Raw genomic sequence first — 17,391 nt, 5'->3', positions numbered from 1 at the left:
CAAGCAACCAAGTCTATAAGGTCTTCCCAGGTTTGCGTAACTATGACTAATTATGTCTCTTTACCTACAAATCCTCTTGAAATACTTATCCTGTATATTATATGACTGAATCATTTCTCTCCAGATCACTACTGTCACTCTTATACATTGCATAAGTCTTCCCAATATTTATTTATTTCCCTCTAAAATAGCCTTTCCAACATCTGTCTTTCCTTGGCAATATTTCCCATTACCACACAGGCTACTTTTTCAAAATATATTTAACTGTGAATTCTGTATTTTATAAGACTCTTATACAAAAAGAAATGTAATATAAATTAGGCTCCCATGTGACAAGAATAAAGTGAGGTGTTTTTCATATTTTATGCTTTTATTTATTAATTTTATATGATTAGTCCCTGTAAATTTTCTCTCCCTACGGTCCAAATAACATGTACCCAGTCCCAAGGTACCTTCCATTCCACCTGGCAAACAGTTGTACATCAAGTAAAAATGTACAACTGGAAGGACTTTCCAAAATTCTAAGTACCCTATATGGCATCCATTGTAGTAAATAAATCAATAATGCTGATATGGCTTAATCTAATTAAAACTTTTCAAAATGACAGTTGGAAAATTAATTTCCTTGAGAGGACAAATGGTATTTTCAATGGCTTGAAATTTCCAAACCAGCCTCTATAATTCCATTATACTGATAAAAGTATAAAATCTAATTTATTTGTCTTGGCTAATTAAATTCTACCTGTGACAATAAGTACCCCTATTGCTTGTCTATAAATTATAAATATTAATTATATGAGAATATTCAGTGTTACACCATGCTTAGGAAGTCAGTTACAATAGCCACGTTTTTAAAGGCTTGGACCAAAGTCACTCTGAACTGACAAGCTCTAACTATTCTGCTAGAATGTCACTGAATCCTATATGTACAAACCCAGAGTAGTCATTCACTCACTTTCTATTCCTTAATTTGCACCTGATATGTTAGCTGTAGTTTTCATATTCTATACATCATTTTGAAAAATATCCAAAGTGAACATCAAAAATAATGCCAAAAAAATGGTATACAAAAAGACATAAGCAGGAGAAAAGAAATTTAAATTGATATCGAGAGTAAGAGAAAAAAAATAGAATGCATGTAGAAAGGCCATGAAGACACATGCGTGTCTTACAAGTTTAATTATAAGCTTTCTATTTTAGAATGAAAAGGAGACTCCCTAAACTGTTTCTAGTAGACACTACAGTTCATACTCAACATCTATTCTTCTCTCTTCCTGATTAACAAAACTTTCTTCTATTCAGGTAACTATGTGGATTAGGAACAGATTCTGACAAATCTAAGCCAGTCATGCAATCTCACTCCCTCTGCTAGTAGTTGCTTGAGGTGGGTACCTAGCCTGGTTCTGGCCAATGAGATGGTAGGGGGTACCTGGGAGGCCTCTAGGAGACATTTCCTTGAAATTAACAAGACTACACTGAGAGAGAGATTGGCATATTTTATTCTTCTGGATGTTACTGCCTCAAGATTGGACTCCTGATGCTACTGCAACCATCTAACAATCATCACTGAGGTTGGCCTGATAACAAGTGTGACACTAATGGCGGCAGAGCTGAGAAAAATGAGAAGTCATGCATGCCATGAATATCACTGAGCTGCCGAATTAATCATACTCTACACCAAACTATCTTCTGATGTCTTGTTAACTGAGATTATACATTTATTGATGCTTTAGTTATTGGAGAGGGTGTTGCCGATAATGCTCATTGTTTAGGAAGAGAAAATATCAGTTCTTCGGGAGAAGTGAAATTTCTCTAGTAATTAACTATTAACTGAAAATTTTCTTAAAAACATTTTTATACAGAACTTCACAAGTAAGGTGGTAAGCATTGGGATGGACAATATCCTAAAAATATTTTTTTTAGCAAGTGTAGAGTTAGATTTTATAAGAATTCTATGAGAATATAGCATCAAAAAGCAATTCCAAGAGAGCAAACCATCAGGGCTATACAATTTAGACAATGCTATATTTTTTCCTAGTATGACTTTATTTCCAAATAAATTCTAACTTTTCTAGTGTTTTCCCAAAGAATGCATCAAAGCTAAAATGTTGTGGTAATAATAGGTGGTCTATTGAAAAAGAAGAAAGAGTAGACAAGGAGAGGAAGGAAGAAGGAGAACTTCTTATCTTAACTTCCATTAGATACTTAAGTTTCCATTAGATACTAATAAAGCTAGTAAAAAAGAGGCATTAGTTCTCGTATTATTGCAGGAAGAAAATTATCTCCAGGTTGACTCAGTAGAATCTGAACAATCCTTTGTTGCTTACTGCCTCAACTTATCTGACCTTTGTTGCTTACTGCCTCAACTTATCTGACCATTAGGAATGCTGGGATAACAATGTTAAACAATTTCTCAAAGGTTCTTGGTATGATAACATACATTAAAAACGTCCCAGAGTGGGGCAGGTGGGTGGCTCACTCAGTTAAATGGCTGACTCTTGATTGCATCTCAGGTCATGATTTTGGAGTCCTGGAATTGAGCCCCACATCAATCAAGCTCCATACTCAGCAGAACCTGCTTGAGATTTTCTCACTCCCTCTCCCCCTGCCCTCCCTTCTGCTCACATATTCTCTCTCTCTCTCTCTTTAAAGTAAATAAATAAAATCATTTTTTAAAAAATGGAATGTCCCAGAGAGTGGGGTGCCTGGGTGGCTCAGTCAGTTAAGTGTCCAACTTTGATTTTGGCTCATGTCATGACCTCAGGGTCGTGAGATCAAGCCCTGAGACAGGTTCTGCATTCAGCTTGGACCTTGCTTAAAATGCTCTCCCTCTCCCTCTGCCCCTCCCCACCACTAGTAGAATGTCCCAGAGAAGCACATAGCATGTAGTATTTCCTCCATTTATCTGACCCCAAAGTTCCCTCTATTTTTTTGAGCATTTAGAGTTAATATTTTTCTACATTCTCATTTAGGATTTAAAGGGAATAATATTCTATATAACAGTCTATATATTCTTCCATATAGATCACATGATTGGAAACTGAGCAATTAATAAATTGAATATCTTGAAGATTACCACAGACATCATTGCTCTACATCAGGCATTTGATCAATATACAGCCAGCAGTACTAGTCTGTGGTTTCCCATATGCCCCCTTACATGCTGAGGGAGGCCTCTTGTAATTTAGACATTATGTAGGTGAATGGCACAGTTGATATTCATTTTATGGGAAAGGAGGAAATTGGTAGATACTCTGCTGGACAGATAAACATCCTACCTATACATGGCCTTAGACCTGGAGGACTAACAGGAAAATAGATTAATCAATATTTATTACTACTGAGCTTACCCAAAGTCTTAACTCCAGCAACAAAGGATTGTTCAGATTCTACTGAGTCAACCTGGAGATAATTTTCTTCCTGCAATAATACGAGAACTAATGCCTCTTTTTTACTAGCTTTATTAGTATCTAATGGAAACTTAAGAAATAATATTGTAAACTGGAAAATATTTACTAAGAGAAACTTCTGATAACTTTTTCTAAGATTGTTAACTGGAAAAAAAAATCCGAATCACATGCTAGAAAGAAAAAAATAATAATTATAAACTTGATTTTCACCAGCAGCCCAGATAAATCTGAAAATAAGATGAAAACCTTAGTTAAGCAGATGATTTGATCTAGAATGTTAATATAATTCCCTTTGTTAGAAAAGACAAGAAAAGAAAAGAAAAAAAAAGAAAAGAAAAGAAAAGAAAGAAAAGAAAAAAGAAAAGAAAGAAAAGAAAAGAGAAAAGAGAAAAGAAAAAAGAAAAGAAAGAAAAAGAAAAGAAAAGAAAGAAAAGAAAAGAAAGAAAAGAAAAGAAAGAAAAGAAAAGAAGAAAAGAAAGAAAAGGAAAAGAAAAGAAAAAAGAAAAGAAAAGAAAAGAAAGAAAAGAAAAGAAAAGAAAAGAAAAGAAAGAAAAGAAAAGAAAAGAAAAGAAAAGAAAAGAAAAGAAAAGAAAAGAAAAGAAAAGAAAAGAAAAGGAAAGGAAAGGAAAGGAAAACAATGGGGACAAAAAGAGTCACTTGTGCTAGGCCTCATGTCAGCAAACCACGACTTAATACCTAACTAATTGCAGTTTCAGCCTCTCCAGGCATGTGACCTTTAACCATTCTGGAATTACCTGGTCACCATTAGTGAGGTAACCTGTCTGATCCCACCTTTCCCCAAAGGAAGGTGACCTTGCCTAAAGCAATGCACTCTTTGCTAGAAGCTTCCTTGCCCCTCCTCCTTCTGCCCATAAAATCTTCCATTTTAAACAGCTCCTCTGAACTTCCTATTGTTAGACGGGATACTGCCCAATTCATGAATCAGTGACTAAAGGCAATTAAATCTTCAAATTTTCTCAGTTGAATTTTGCTTCTTAACACCTCTTTATCCTTTCTGCCTCACACTCCCTACCATGTGAGTTGATTAAAAAGAAATGTAATTGTTGAATTGAGACTAGTTAGAAACTAATTAGCCTGAAAATATCAAAAATATTATGGGCTTCATAGAAAGCTGTGATCCCTTGCCTATGTTCTTGGAAGTCTCTTCTCTTTTGAACTAATCCAACAAAAAGCTAATCTCTGTGTACATAGTTTTCTACCCAATCCTAACCTTGGTTATAGGTCAGAATTGTTCCATTTAGTAAGGATTGATAAAGCACATACCTAGTGCCAGATGCCATGCTTGGTGCTAGAAGTGCAAAACTGGACAGGATATGACCCCTGACTACAAGAAATTCAGAGTCATGTAAATCTTAGCATTTGTCTGCCAGGGGCTGAAGGATACTTAACTATCCACAATCACAGTGAGAACAAAGAGTGGAAAAAATACACGTCAGTAATTATTCATCAATAGCAATTGTAGCACAGAGGAGTTGATTCTTATAAGTAGTGGGAGATGTTTACGTCAAGTCATAAGGCTGATACTTAGATTTGCCTCTATGGAACACTAAGACAACTGGCCAAATTAATCATTTGAATCAAGAAACTCTTCAAATTCATGACTTTTGATGCTCTTCATATATATTCACATTTGTCAGTTGAAATATGTTCAATTTGACAAGGAAATATTAAGTATGTCCTATATTTAGACCTCATGGTCTGGGAGTGGGGATAGTGAGCAAAGGTAGAAGGGAAGAAAGAACACAAAAGTGAAAGAGAAGGATCTGATGCTCAAGAAATTTACAAAATAATGGGAAGGATTAACATGGAAGTAGTTAATTGTAGATTAAGACCACATCAAAGGGACAAAGAACAAAGTGGTAGGGAAATAATGAGAAACTGGGTGGGGGAGGAGCAATTGAGAAGGTTTTATGTGGTAAACAGCATTTTTGCCTAGGCATTGAAGGAAGAGTTTGATTTTATTACAGGCTAAATAGGAGAAATTCATCCATCACAACGGACATTCTTCTAGCTTTAAGCTTTAATCTTACACTCCTCTAAAGCTCTGCTTTGCCATCATTCTTGGCAGACATCATCCTTGTTCCACTGACTGGGTCTTGAATTTATGGCACTTAAGTACTTATAAGATTATCAGGAAGGAAGTTGCTTTTAATACCAAATTTTCTAGGTTATAATGGGATTTGGGGGAATTCCACCTGTCATGGGGGTCATTTGACTCTAAATTTATATCAGTTCATAGATGCTTAGATCACAAACTCATTCTACATAACTCAAAAAATAGAATTCATATATCAAATGTTATAGCTAAAAGGTACACAAGGCAGCATATAACCCAAATATCTTGAATTTAGAAATGAGGAAACAGAGGTCTAAAGATGTTAAGGGAATTGCCAAAGGTCACATTGAGATTTTTTTGTAGAAGAGTGGCGCTAGAAATTGGGACTCCAATTGACCATGCTGCTGCTTTCTCTCTATCACACCCACCTTCCCTGATTTGCTTGGATTTGCCACTGGTTAAAGAATTCCTAATCACCAAGATACCTGGCTCCAAGGGAAAAGTTTTATTTGGGTGCCTTTACTGACACTCTATGTCTAGGAATCATTGTTGATGTGATAGTGCAGGAGCTCATGTCTTTCACTGGCAGCTTTCCACATAAATCCAAAAATGGTTTTAACAGTACCCCTGTTGCCTTTTTTTCAACCACAACTTATGTATATTTTCCTGTCAAAAGGAATATGCTTTATGCACAAATTAGCATCTGCCTTGCTCATGCTGAATCTGTGTAATCAGTATAATAACGAGAGAAATGACTCATAATTTTTGCCTTATGTTTTTTTCAATTTGATAAATTAAAAAGCAATGCCAAATTGCAGTTATGAAGACACAGCTGAGAAGTATGTTTAACTGCCGCAGCCTCGTACAGTCTTCACAGGAAGAAAAGCCACATCTGTTTCTTTTGTAAGCTTGTTTGAGGGATGATGACACTCATGAGAGAAACACCAATCCAGGAATTCAAGTGATTTTATGAACCAAACCAAACCAAACAACAAAAAAAACCAATCAGCATTGAAGATAAATGATTTTTCGTTTTTCCAGTCTATATTGTATTCTTTAGGAAAAAAAGAAAAAGTGGGCCAGATGATTCTAATTTCAAATTACTTAGCCCATTTTCTAATTAATTAATATGCTTAAATATTAACAGTATCTCAAGGGTTTCTACATAGTGTAAGTTGCAATATTGTATCATCTGATTCCTATGTTTAGTGTTTATAATTCTCATTTAATTTTAGCATGTGATAAAAAATTTATGTCCTGACATGTTAACATCCAGTAAGTACTGAAATGGAGAAAAATCACTGGCAGATGGCTTTGTAGATAAGGGTAGAATTATAAGAGTTTTCATAAATATTATGTGATCATTTTTACTGCTTGGCATGTACCTGCAGTCCAGTGACAGAAGGTAGGTAAACCTCTAGTAGGAAGTATATCAGAGGCCAGAAAAATACACTAAGTCAATAGAGGGCTTTGAAAACATAAAAACTAAAGAAGTTGGGATGCTAAAGCAATAATATCTTTTATGAATTATATGAGCATTTCTAATTAATTCCTACACTTTCATGCTCTAATATACGATGAATGATTTAAAATTCTACATGTTCAAATGGAGCTACAATTTGTTCTTTGAGTGAATGAACTCTATGAACTGACTGTGAAAAATGATTTACTATAATCTTAGGCTGCAATAAGGAGAGTATAATATCCAGAGTAAAGGAGATCAAAAGTATCAAAAAGACAAAGCTCTTCTACAAAGAAGAATGCTGGTTTATAAAGGTTAAAGGAGTAACAATATTTTCAACTGCCAGTGTAATAACTAATGAAGACAAGGATCATCATGGATGCTAAAACTATAAGTGTAAGTTGTTGGAGAACAGGATACTCACACAGTCTTCAAATATTATCCTACATATTGCGGATTAATTACAAAGACGACTGACCTTTTTAATGGAGGGTCTGGAAACACTGTCTTAAATGAATGATCAAAACGTTTGCCACTAATAATGAGACCAACTGATACATCTGCCCCCAAAAGTGATAGACGGATATGACACAACATTGACTATGTAGTCTTCTGGTGAAAATGTTTAATCTGAATCTACTAATGAAAAATCACTCAGATCAATCCAGATTGTGGAACATTCTGTAAGAAACCACTCCCAGATTCTCTAAAATACTCAAAGAAAAGCAAAATGAGGGGATTTTAAGAAGTCTGCTTGTCCATTTCCCTCTGCGCTGCCCCCCAATAAATAAATAAATAAATAAATAAATAAATAAATAAATAAATAAATAAATTTTTTTAAGAAATCAGGTTGTCTATATATGCAGAGAAATAAAGCAAATGCAGCAAAATATGAAAAACTTGTGAATGCAAGTGAAGAATATGCAAGTGTTCAGTGTAATATTCCATCAGCTCTTCTCTGGGATTAAATTTTTGTTTTAATTGGGGTAAAAAGAATACATCAGGAATATCGAGTTCCATTATTTTTTAAGGTTTTATTTATTTGAGAGAGATAATGCACCCACGAGTGCGAGGGGTGAGTGGTGCAGAGGGGTTGGGAAAGGGACAAGCAAACTCAGGGCTGAGCACAGAGCCCCACAAGGGGATCAATCCCAAAACTCTGAGACCATGACCTGAGCAGAAATCAAGAGTCAGATGCTTAGCCAAATGAACCAATCAAGTGCCCCTGAGTTCAATTCTTAACACATTTTAAAGGAGACTACCGTATTCCAGGGAAAGGTGAGAGAATCAAATTTTAGGACAGTGAGAGGATCAAGAAACAAGGTTAGGTAAAAAACTGGAATCTTCACATGTAGGAGAGACAACTATTCTGGATCTGAAATTCAGTCATACGGAGACTGCAGTAGATTGCTTCTTTCTTTTTTTTATTTTTATTTTTATTTATTTTTATTTTTATTTTTTTTTTTATGATAGTCACAGAGAGAGAGAGAGGCAGAGACAGTGGCAGAGGGAGAAGCAGGCTCAATGCACCGGGAGCCCGATGTGGGACTCGATCCCGGGTCTCCAGGATCGCCCCTGGGCCAAAGGCAGGCGCCAAACCGCTGCGCCACCCAGGGATCCCCTTCTTTCTTCTGAAAGAATTCCTCAGACAAATGATTGAATTTATTAACAAGCACCCTGAGGCTAAGAAGAGCAGAGACTGGCATTTCACCTGAGTAGATGAGGGGGTCAATGAAGATGACCCCTTCCCACCCCTTCACCTCTAAGAGTCCATGGTCAAATCAGAAACTGGTCTGTCACATAATCTTCAGGAGCATAGCAACCCCACAGAGCTTTCAGACCATCAGACATACATCAGAAGCATCATTCAGACTTCTGATTCCAAAACATTTATATATTTTGGGGGCAGCACACCCATTTTATGTCAGACATTCTGCTAAGCACTAAGATTTCAGAAGCAAAAGGATGATGAGGTTCCTGCCCACATGGCTTTTCACCTATAGCCTACAGTTCTGGGAAACAATGAGAACTAAGGAAATATGTTTTTGTCCATTTTGTAGGAATTTTCTCTTATGTTTAAGAAAAAATTAACAAAGTTTATCCTGAATATTTGTACCTTCTTTATGAACATATTGTGAAACAATGCTTTTGTCCTATTAACATCTAAGTACATTTCTAAGGAACATGCACCAGTGAACCACATTTTAGGAAAAATACTATTTACCTTTAATTTATCATACCCATGTATTAATATTTGGTATATCTTCTAAATATGTCCATATGAATTAATGTGGGTTCAATAATCCCTTTGTAATTTTGCAATATATACTTTGAGATAACTGAATGTTCTGTGCAAAAGTTCGATAATTACTTTCTACAATTACGTGTTCAAAAACCAAGTACAGTTGAATATTGGTAAACTAAAAGGATAAGCTTTTTAAAAATAGCCTTGTCACTTTTCTGGCTCTAAAAGGAGGGGTTGTGGTGGATCTTGTTCAGAATCTGCATAAAGCTGGAGCAAATCTGTCATTCAGAGAGGTCTGTGCCAGAGGAGGTGGTCCTACTGGACCAAAATGGGATATTTTTTGAAGCAGTCTTGGATATCAAAAGAGGGAGTTCTAAACTGTGTATGTGTATAGGGGAAGAAAGGAGAGAAAAACAGTGAGGAAGTCCTGAGCATGTTAGACTCCAAGATCATGGTAAAACTGTAAACTGAAGATGATTCACATGGGGCAAAATCAATGCAAGTGGTTCAGGGTTAAAGCTTTGATGGTCTCAGTACGAATTTTTATATGAATCTAATTAGTGAGACTGTTGGCTTCAAGTAACCAAAGTCAGAGAGTCCAAACTATCTTTTCCTGCCAGACGCAATCTCTATGCACTTCCAGAGAGGCCGAAATACATAATTATAAATTTAGCAAAATTTATCTTTGGCACTCATATTTAGACCAGGGCACCTTGCATTTCCCCACAAAATCAAACTAGTCTTTAAGTCCGAATGGCATCTCATGTTTGTGACAGGCCCTGCTCCTCTGTCCTCAGCCTCACGAAAATTAGAAGGACCCCAGAAAACACTGGCCAGGTTCTTAGCATTAAGTATGTGAAACTATGATAATTTGTGCCACCAAGACTTATCAGTCTGGGGATCCCTGGATGGCGCAGCGGTTTGGCGCCTGCCTTTGGCCCAGGGCGCGATCCTGGAGACCCGGGATCGAATCCCACATCGGGCTCCCGGTGCATGGAGCCTGCTTCTCCCTCTGCCTGTGTCTCTGCCTCTCTCTCTCTCTCTCTCTCTCTGTGTGACTATCATAAATAATAATAAAAAAAATTAAAGACTTATCAGTCTGAACGATTTCATAATTCAAAATCAGCCATAAAATAAAGTGATTCGTTATCAGACATAACAAGAAGATATCAGAGTCAGTTCTGGTTGGTGATTCCAGGACTGGTTAATTTATGACCTAATGCCCTCTCAGACACATGGCTTTTTTTTTCCCACCTTTAAATTTGTTTTCTGTGGTGGCAAATGTCTGTATTAGTTTCAAACTTCATCCAGTGACATAGCAGCATACAAAAATCAGATGAGACCATCCTATCTTCACGTAGGATGTCCCAGAATCCCCACAGCCAATATTCCCTCAAATCTAATGGGACAAAACTGTGTGATGTGACCTTTCCTACATCCTACCATGACAAAGAAACTATTTCTATTGAGTTATCTTATAATACTCAAGATTTAACTCCCAAGGCTAGAGAGCACCCAAACCTTAAATGATGCATGAAGCCACCAGAAATACAAACAATATCAAGATTCTGAGAGCAAGGAAAAATTAGAGGAAATGGTGGTTAAGGAGCAATCAATGGGACGAGGGACATATTCCCTCTGTTTAAAATCCTTTTATCTTCCTTTACTTCATGAAGGAATCCCATTCATCTTTCAAGTTTTCTCCTTTGGGCAGCCTTTCCCAAACCCACAAGTTACATTAGCTGATCTCCTCTGTGCTCACACAGCCTCTCATACACACACACCTCCTTAGAGAACTTACCACACAGGATCCCATTGTCTAAAACATCTGATCCCTCCATTAGACCATGAGTTAGTGCCTTATAACACTAAGCCACTTACTCTGTACTGCAAGCCAACATTTATCATACTGTAGACACTATATATTCTTAGTGAATATTTATAGGATGGAGGAAGAGAAAATATAGACAGCAAGAGGAAAAAAGGAAAGAGGAGAAAAGAAAATATCGAAGACTGAAATTATCATTTTTAGCTGATGATTTCATAGGTAGGAATCAACATCTAGCCTAAGCATTGAAGGTTAACAGGGCAATTTTTATGAATATGTTAAGCAGTTTACACATAAATGGATATTTACTATATTTTTCTGTACTCTGCTTTAATAATTCCTTTAATAATTTGTACTTTGGTGAAGTTACAGTGGCTATCATCTCCCTGAAATAATCCTGCACAGATGAGAAGCTAAGGTGATAGTGGAAGCAGGGACCACAGTCTCATTGACTGAGTATACTTTCTTTCTCTCTCTCTTTTTTTTTTTAAGTAGGCTCCACACACAGCATGAAGCTCAATGTGGGGATTAAACCCAGGACCCCGAGAACAAAATCTGAGCTGAGATCAAGAGTTGGATGACCAACCAACTGAGCCACCCAGAGGCCCCCGAATATATTTTCAAAAGTGGTATCTGCAGACAAATGTTTAAGACACTATGTTAATTCAATAGTTTTTAGAATTATGATGTAAAAATCTTAGAGAAAACAGTATGAAAGCAAGACCATGAGATATTTGGAGTGGGCAGTCCAAGCACAGCACCCCTTTTAGGTTTACTCGCCAGGCAAACGACAATACAGCGTTCTAGTGATCTCACTCCCATCACTTTTCCTTTCGGATAATGTTGAACGCCTGTGGGCCTCCTGTTCCCCCACAGCAACTCATTCAGTAAATATCTCTCTACCTACCATGCACCCAGTGCTGTTCTAGGCGGTTGGGATGCATCAGTGAACAAAGCAGAGAAACATCCCTGCCCTGGGGGGATTTACCTTCTAGCAGGGACAATTCAGTAGACAAAGCGATAGGGAGTTGCATTTTACATGAACTACAGTTATATTTTTGAAGACAGATGACACAAACATCATTAATTTTTAAGAAGACCTATACTTAATTACCTAAGCTCAGGTAAAAGGCATTCTGGGGGGCCATCAACACAGGACGATAGAAGTTTGCCAGCTGAGCCGGTATGGAACCCATTCATTATAAGGGTTGTTTCCTGACTTTGTATTAAGCCTCTGTGGATGTGTCGAACAGATGAGGTCATGAGGTCAAACTCATTGATCAGTATAGACTTAAGAAAGAAAAAGGAAAAAGAAAAAAAAAAAAAAGCAAAAGAAGAAATAAGGGAATCTAAAAAAAAATGAATAAATAAAAGGAAAAACAAGCAGATAGATTAAGCAGACTCACCTGGCCCCATGGAAATGGTATTTGGATAAACTGTGTGTGTGACACATAACCTACTGTATATATCTATCTGGAGAAATTTCTGAAGAGAGTCTTTAACTGATGGCTTCACAAAGACCACAAAAGGAAGTGACTGAAATGGACTGAACTACTAATCGTGCTTAATGTGATGTCCAGACATCCAGAAATAATATTATCAGCTTAAGAACTATAAGAACTATATACACAATATTTGCACATAACTTTAGCATAAAAACTTTATATATAAAGAAATTACAAATGTTGTAAGCTACACTTTGAGACGAATTTCTAGAACTTTCTCAACTTGCTCACTACCTATATGATTTGGTCTGCTCTGGCCAGAACAGATTGTTCTCCTTGTCATACCCCTTGGCTTCCCAATGTCTCATGCTACCAACCAATCTTGAGCTGCTATTACATCCATTCCCTTGTTCTATTTAAAATTGCTCTGGCTTCCAGAACACTGTACATATAATATTCCTCAATTCTATTGTTATGAGAGGGCTGCCAAGTGCCTGGTGGGGGTTACTTCCTACTGGCGACCCACTTCTCTTTTGATATCCATGGTCCCGAATCATTCTACCCCTACATTATGTTCATGACCAGAGGCCTTTCATTTAGCTCCTGCTTAGCTAGTCTTTTTGACTGTAAGGGCAACTGAGACCAAGTTTAGCCTAAAAATCTGTCCTTTCCTTAAAAATAGATCCCATCACTCTACACATATTCCTCTATCAACTATCTCTTCCAGCTTCCTCTTCCTTCTTTAATATGTCCACGGTCACACAGACAACATGACAATCTGGAATGGACTCCAAGAATGTGGTGGATTCTGAGTATGAGTGATGAATAGGGACAAATAAGAGACCAATGTGAGGAACACAACTTGGAATTCAGGTGTGAGACCCAAACGGGCAGAGATGAGGAAACCGGTAGCCATAAACTACATTTGCAAATAATGAAATTCAACATATGATAAGAATTTTCATCTCCATGCTTCTGGGAAGCCATTTCAACTAAGTTTTCACTTTGTTGATTTAATATGATGTTCAATCAAGGTGTTATTTAATGAAATAATTTAACAAATAGTATATTAATGGAATAAAAATCCAGTAGCTTTTTGTCATGGGTAAAAGATACAACCTGGCATGTTCTCCCTAATATTTTAGCTGGAATTTATGGGAGTAAAGTCAAACAGATTATAAAGAGAAACGGTAAAGGCAGTGCTATCTAATAAGGGCTTACAGTGTGCCAGGGCCTGTACTGAAATATTATATTAATATAATACCTCATTTTTCCTCATAATCATCCTATATGGTGACAATAATTACCTTAATTTTACAGATGCAGATGCAGAAACTGAGGGCTAAAAAGTAAAATGCCTATGATGACAAATCTCTTGAGAAAAAAAAGCTAAGCTTTGCATGTGGCTGTCTGATTCCAAGGCCATCCTACTAATCACAAGCTACACCAAAATGGAAATTGGGCCTCCAGAAAGCTGGCTTCCACGTAAAGCAAATCTCCACATTCAGACTGTAGCTCATTTGTGACACTAGGCACTCTGATATCCTTAGGTGAACCTGAGGTGCTCTCCATTTGTCATACATTACCCTTTGCAGTCAACTCGTCCATCAGCAGAAACCATCCAACGTGAAGGATGTCTTTCTGTTCACTCCAGCGTGTTGCCTAGCTCACCGTGGAATACACACTAAACTGGAGGAGACTGAATTATGTATCAAATTTCCCAGTCTGTGCACTTTTAGATAAAGAATGTTTGCCAGGAGAGCTCTGTGTTTTGTCACTTGTTTGTTCATGCTGGAATCAGGGTGTGTGCCCTACAATGCAGGCTGCAAAACAACAGATAATGCTGTGTTGATCACCGTGGAAACCAGACTTCTGAGAGAAGAGAACCTACTTATAGCATTGCTCTAGGAATGCACTTCCAACAATTAGCGGTCTTTCCCTTCTAGAGGCCTGATTTCCCCAAGTTACTTAACCAAATTGTAAAACATCAACTTTCCAACATGTGCTGGCTGACCTGGCACAGTTTTGAAAGAGGTCAAACATTGTTTTGAACAGCGGTGGTGGGCAAATGGTTCCCTAATGATGCCCACATCCTAACTCCTGGAACCTATGGAAATGTCACCTTACATAGCGAAGGGGAATGAAGGTTGCAGATCAACTGACCCTAAAACAGGGAGATTAGTCTGGATTACCCAGTTGGGCCCAAGGTATTCACAAGGGTCCTTGGACGTGAAAGAGGGAAGCAGAAGAAAAAGTTGGAATGATATATCAGGGACTAACTTGCTGGTAACTGGCTTTGAGGGTGGAGGAGGAAGGTCACCAGCCATGGAATGTGAGTGGCCTCTACAAGTTAGAAAGGGCAAGGAAATGGATTCTCTCTAGAGTTTCCAGGAGAAATGCAGCCTTGCCCATAACTTGTCTTAGACCACAGGACCTCTGTCCGACTTCTCCAACCTACAGAACTGTAAGACAACACATCACGTTGTTTGAAGCCACTGAGTCTGTGGTCATGTGTACAGTAGCCATAGGAAAATAATACACTGCTTAAAGACTGCTTTTAAAAAGATATACTGAAAAAAAATAAAATAAAAAAATAAAAAGATACACTGAGTGAATACTTGAAGGCCTCAGACTTTATGAATTGGAAAGGTATGTCTGTGCCAAGACAGCTCCACAGTGAGAAACCAGTATGTGTATACTAAGGTGGGACTCTAATACAGCACAGCCCAGGGATAAAATAGCACTTTGAAAGCTGACTGAAGGTGTAGCAGCAGGGCTTTCTTGTTCATGTGAGCAATTTCAGTTACCTGGGGAAATATCTAAGATGAATATGGATTAGTTACACTTTAAGTATTGGAAAATAATGCATCTGGGTTCCATGGGGTTGTGAGTTTATGAGAGGGGAAAAAATGATAGCAAACTACCAAAGGAAAAATAAAATATTTAGTATTTTCATAAATACTCTAATTCCTATACCAAGGTGATATGGAAAATATCACCATGTTGATTTTCCAGGTTCTTGAGAAGTATTTTACAATTAATAACGTAAAGTTAAGGCAACCCACATGAAATTTAGCACATCTTAAAGTACTAAAATTAAACTAATGTTGGGGTGCCTGGGGGGCTCAGTGGTTGAGCATCTGCCTTCAGTTCAGGGCATGATCCCAGGGTCCTGGGATCAAGTCTTACATTGGACTCCCCACAGGATGCCTGTTTCTCCCTCTGCCTGTGTCTCTGCCTCTGTGTGTGTGTGTGTGTGTGTGTGTGTCTCCCATGAATAAATAAAATTTTTAAAAAGAAATAAACTGTTATTTTTTTCAGTTACCCAATAAAAATTTTTGAGAGCCTACTACATTTAAGATACTGATATATATGCCATGGAGTATAAACATATATTTCTTCCATTTCTCAAGGAATTAATGATCTAGAATACACACACACACACACACACACACACATACACACACACCCCATAGGTAGAAGGTGGGAAGAGAGATATAAAGACCCAGATAAAGAGCCACAACTCTTGTAATGAACAACTGTGCTATGTATATCCAAGTTTCTTTTTTTTTCAAGTCCACAAAATCCCAACTCTTTGATGAATAAGATTAATGCCCAGTAACTTTAAAAACAGCAACTCACATTGGCCAAAGGTTAAAAACAGTATAGAACGGAAACAGTGTTATCTGACAAAGTAGAAAGACTAGGTCTGTTTTTCTCTCTCTGGCCTTATTTCTCTTGCAGTTAGTGGATTTGAGAGTGGTACTTTGGAAGTGAAGTGGTATTTGATTACCAATGTGATATAGACCTAGGAAAGACCAATGATGGGTGAAGTCCTTACTGTATAATGCTCCATGGGCTTTCAAGTTAGTTGTTTCTATTTAAGTAGAAGGACAGAGATAAAGAACCAGGTTACCCTCAAACAATCCCATAAAAGAGGTTAAAAGATACTTAAGGAAAAAGAGAGAAGGGAAGCTTCCTGGGCATGACTCCATTTGCAAGGTCACAACGAACACCCCAACGAGAAGAGCAGATCTTTTCTTCTCAGGTGTTACCAGGTAATTGTTTGGAACATACATGTGCTGAGGTTTGGCCTGGGGTTCTGGTCACGAAAGCATCTGCTCTCGGACACCCTAGCGTAATTCTTTTCTATGATCTTCACCAGGTAACTTTATTGAGTCCCAGTCTTCTTTGTACTCAAAATACTGGACTACCTAGTCTACCTTGCCCCGATTTTGGCTCAACTGGTCCAGCCTTGGAAGAATAAAGGACGTGGGTCTGCTGGCAACGATCATGTTTTGTTCATAAGCTGGAGGGCCCATTCCTTCTCTTCGTAGATAACAAGTGAGCTGATCTTGAGAAATTCCTTGGTATTCATGTGGTAGGGTAAATTTTTGTGGAATGTCAGCTGGGGATTCCCTGAACTTCCTGGAACTCATAAGCCTTTAAGTCCCAGAGACCCATCTCACTTTCTGTACCAGACTCTGATTTACTGATAATCAACTCATCTGTCACTAACACTTCCCCACCTGGCTTCCTCCGCAACACCTTTCTCTTCATCACTGGCTTTTGGAGTCTCTGGGAGGCCTCAGAGACTGTTTCTGAAGTGGCATTATTTTCTACATGTGGTTACTGCAGTTGCACAGGAAGAGCAAGTCGCTGTCCTGGGGTTACTGAAGTTTTACTGTAGGGTCATACTGGATAGACTGGGTATCTCTCCTGACATCTCCCTCACCCTGCCCTGCACAGATGTGGGTAAAAGCTGTAGCGGCTGCCAACATTTGTTCTTCTGGATCCATATTAGCCCACTTTTGTCCATTGGGCCCCATGAGTTCCTCCACGGCTTCCCCTCCGCTGTAGGACCTTCTTTTCTTCTGCCATCGAAATTACTTAGAGTGGGAAAGTCTTGACTTCAGGCTTTATT

At 37.8% G+C, this 17,391-nt stretch overlaps 1 long non-coding RNA gene and 1 pseudogene across 1 annotated transcript in view; one reads left to right on the top strand and one right to left on the bottom strand.

The window, feature by feature from the left end:
* Positions 1-14,495, top strand: part of LOC140613806 (uncharacterized) — a 49,350-nt gene extending 34,855 nt beyond the window's left edge. Inside the window, exon 3 of the long non-coding RNA XR_012014697.1 lies at positions 13,788-14,495. This is a non-coding gene — a long non-coding RNA (uncharacterized lncRNA). The remainder of the gene's footprint in view (positions 1-13,787) is intronic.
* Positions 14,496-16,418: 1,923 nt separating this feature from the next.
* LOC140614412 (centriolar and ciliogenesis-associated protein HYLS1-like) lies at positions 16,419-17,335 on the bottom strand (annotated as a pseudogene).
* Positions 17,336-17,391: the final 56 nt, after the last annotated feature.

Source organism: Canis lupus, chromosome 22, assembly GCF_048164855.1.
Source record: "Canis lupus baileyi chromosome 22, mCanLup2.hap1, whole genome shotgun sequence".
NCBI classification, from domain to species: Eukaryota; Metazoa; Chordata; class Mammalia; order Carnivora; family Canidae; genus Canis; species Canis lupus.
The sequence above is the reverse complement of the archived record's forward strand: the minus strand, read 5'-3'. Positions and strand labels throughout refer to the sequence as shown.